The sequence below is a fragment of the Gracilinanus agilis genome, chromosome 1 (genome assembly GCF_016433145.1).
Source record: "Gracilinanus agilis isolate LMUSP501 chromosome 1, AgileGrace, whole genome shotgun sequence".
Classification (NCBI taxonomy): Eukaryota; Metazoa; Chordata; class Mammalia; order Didelphimorphia; family Didelphidae; genus Gracilinanus; species Gracilinanus agilis.
In genome coordinates this window covers 318,263,566-318,267,457 of record NC_058130.1, presented here as the reverse complement: position 1 = coordinate 318,267,457, position 3,892 = coordinate 318,263,566, and positions in this window count along the sequence as shown.

The window sequence follows — 3,892 nt, the reverse complement described above, 5'->3', positions numbered from 1 at the left end:
AGAGAGAGAGAGAGAGAGAGAGAGAGAGAGAGAGAGAGAGAGAGAGAGAGAGAAAGAGAAATTCTCTAGTGATCCTTTCATTTTACAAATGAAAAAACTTAGGACCAGGAGAATACTACAACTAGTCTGAGATCACCTGAAAATTAATGAGAGAGTAGAAAAAGAAATTGATTCTTTGGTGATTCAGTGTTCTTTTTATCATAACAGCATCTTTGAATATAAAGAATGAGAAAACCAAATTATATTTTTAAAAAAACCACTACAAATCACTAACATTTGTGAAATGATCGTGAAAGCTCTTCTGAGGTTAGACCCATCAGACTGGCAAAGTTGACAGAAAAGGATAATGATAAATGTTGGAGAGGACTGTAGGAAAACAGAAATGTTTATACACTGCTGATGGAACTGTGAACAGCCATTCTGGAAAGCGACCTGGAACTGTGTAGACTGTTTGAACCATCAATGCCACTCCTAGGCCTATATCTCAAATAGATCTGGAAAAGAGGGAAAAGGCCATTATGTACAAAAATATTTATAGCATATATTTTTATGTTTGACAGAGAACTAGAAATAAACAAAATAGTTATCAATTGGGGAATGACTGAACCAATCATGGTAAATCAATATAATGTAGTACTATTATGCCAAAAGAAATGAAGGGGATGATTTCAGATTAACCTGAGAAGACTTGTATAAATAGATACAAGGTAAAATGAGCAGGACCATGATGTATTATCCATAAGGTTGTAAAGATAAACAACTTTTGAGAGACCAGAGATGAAGCATTCTAGTCACCTTCTGACAGAGGCATGTGTATTTTGGGGCATGGACAATGTGGGAATTTATTCTGCTAGACTACACATATTTCTTTCAAGAGTTTCAGTTTTTGTTTTTCCCTTTCAAGGGGTGCTGATAAATAGGATATGTTTTTAAATGAGAAAAATAGCAATTAATTTAAATTGAATACAGTTGTATATTTGCTTACTCTAAACCCAAGTTTCTTCATATATTAAATAGGGGAAACCACAGAAGACATTTTAGACTATCGTTGGCATATACTTGCTACTAAAAGCCAGTGTTCATCTGAAATAATGTTTTGGTAGCCCAATAGCTATGGAAAGAAGTAGGGATGTGAAAGGCAGAAAAAACTGGCAACCAGCCACTAGAGACTTCCCAGGGGAGTCCATCAGAGCAGTGAGCAAAAGCAGAAAGCTGCAAAACCCATTAATGGAGAAGCAGCCACGAGAAAGAGCGCCAGCTGCAGCACGTAAACCCACACACCCTGCCAAAGAAACCAGAAGCCACTAAGAGAAGTCACCTGAATGCTAAGCAAAAAAAATATCTAAAACCAGCCCATGGTCAATGTTGCTGACACAGGAGGAGCAGAAGACTAGCCATGTGCAAAACTAGCTACCCTGAGTACAATCATGTGGATTGTGCTCCAAACAGTGGACATTTGTGCATCTGTAACTTATAAAAGAAAAATAAAGTAAAAGAAAAAAAAACTTCACCATTTACCAACTTCCATATTTATGGGAAGTTTAGAAAACTCCCCAAACCTCAGTTTAGGTCTTCATTACTTCAGGGATCATGCCTCTCATCACATTTTAGTTATTCAGTTTTTTGTTTTTTTCAGTCATCTCCAACTCTTCATAACCCCCTGTGGGGTTTTCTTAGCAAAGATACTGGAGTAGTTTGTCATTTCATTCTCCAGCTCATTCTATAGATGAAGAAACTGAGAGAAATAGGGAGAAGTGACTTGCCCAGGTTCACACCGCTAGGAAGTGTCTGAGGCCAGATTTGAACCCAGGAGGATGAGTCTTCCTGACGATTCCAGGCCTGGCAGTCTTTGTACTAAGCCACCTAGTTGCCCTCTCTCATCACATTCCTACATCAGTGAAGATCAGGTGTCTTCTCTGGGAATCCAAAATTCAGGAGCTAAAGAGCATATCTTTTCTTTTCTTCTAATTGATAACTTTAATTTTTAAATTACACTCATTTCCAGATTTATCTGTCTCCTCTTCCATTCCTTCCCAAATAAGCCACCCCTTAAAACAAAGATTTAAAATTAAAGAGAGGAAAAAAATCGGTTCTGCAGAACCTACTAACATTATCACCTGTATTTGAAGATACCTGCCATATACCACACCCACAGTTCCCACCTCTATAAAGCAGCATGTTTTCTCACCTCTTCCTCTGTGGGGCCAAGCGTGGTCGTTGTGATGGCCAAGCATTCCACTTCATTTGTTTTTATTCTTTCTGATTACTTTGTGTTCTTCATTGAGAATGTTGCTTTCTTGGGTCTACTTCACTTAGCGTCAGTTCAGTTTTTCCATTCTTTGAATTCTTCATATTTACCATTTCTTAGGACACAATATTTTATGACATTCATGTACTTAAATTTATTCAACCATTTCCTAAGAACACATCTTTTCTTTTTAAGATCCCTTTTCTAGAAATCCCTTTTGCCCTTGCAAAATTGGAGCACAGTTGTTCATCCTTTAACCAGGTTACAAAGCTATTCCATTTGATTCGCCCATCTGCTTTTATGATCCCTCTGCTCATTTCTTTCTTCTCCTTTTTTTTTTTTTTGTCTTTTTCCATACGTGCACAGATGCTTTGCTAATGTATATGTAATCTCTTTGGATGTGTTTTCTCTAAAACCTTCAAGCAGATTTTTTTAAGATGATACAATCCCATTGAGAATTAGATGGCAAGGATATTTTCTTAAAGCGAACTCACCATTAATCTTGTTCATGACCTCTGCTCAGTCCTTTGTATCTATACAGTCCCATTTGGATTTTTTTTGTACCAAGTAAGCATAACCCCCTTTAAATCAAGAAGGCTGAAAAGTGTCGTGACAAGGACAGAGACTTGAGAGCCAGGAAATCTGCAGTTTCCACCTGCATTAGAGAGGATGTGACCTTTGGCAAGTGGCTTAACTGCTATGTGGCTTCCTCTTTTGTATCTGTGGAATGAAAACATTAATGTTTGTCTCCTACTTTGGGGGAATAGTGCAAAGACTAATTAGGTAACTTAACAAATTCTCTCAATACCTATATTATTCCCTGGAGGTATTAGACATTTAGGAAAGTGTACTGATTCCTTAGACTATGGCCTATGGTTAGGAAGACCTGAGTTCAGATCCAGCCTCAAACATATACCAGTTGTGTGACTCAGGACAAGTCACTTAATGTCTATTTGCCTCAGTTTCCCCGTGTGTAAAATGAAGATAAAAATAGTACTTACCTCCCAGAGTTGTTGTGAAAATCAAATAAGATAATATTTATAAAAAGTACTTATCATGGTGCCTGACAGAGCAGGCACTTTATAAATAAATGTTAGTTATTATTATCCTATGTTTCTGGTTTGGTGTTTACTCATTTCATCTCTCACCTATTTTCATATATTAGAGTTAAAAAGGACTTCAAAGATCATCTAGCTCTTTTATTTTACAGTTAAGGAAACTGAGACCACAGGGAATAAGTGGCTTGCCTACACTTACACAAACAAAATTTTTAAAAAAATAATAATAATCTGTAGGCAGCAATATATTGGTAAGTGTTTAATGCAATAATTGTGAATGCAACACTGTTTAATCTGCATTATTAACTTTTAGCATGATTAACAAATTAACATTTAATATTAAAAACATTTTCTCCATCATTTCCTTATGTCAAGACAATCATGAAAACAATAAATCAAGCCCTACTTCTAGTATTTGCCAATTTCCAACATGTAAATGATCACTGTGAAAATTTAATAACTGGCTGGTAAGTAGGAGCTGCTTCCAGCACAGCCTTGTCTATGCAGCACTTTGGGGGCCTCATTACATAAAAACCTCTTGATGGAGTGGCAAAAGTACTGGATCTGGAATCAAAGATGTGAGTTC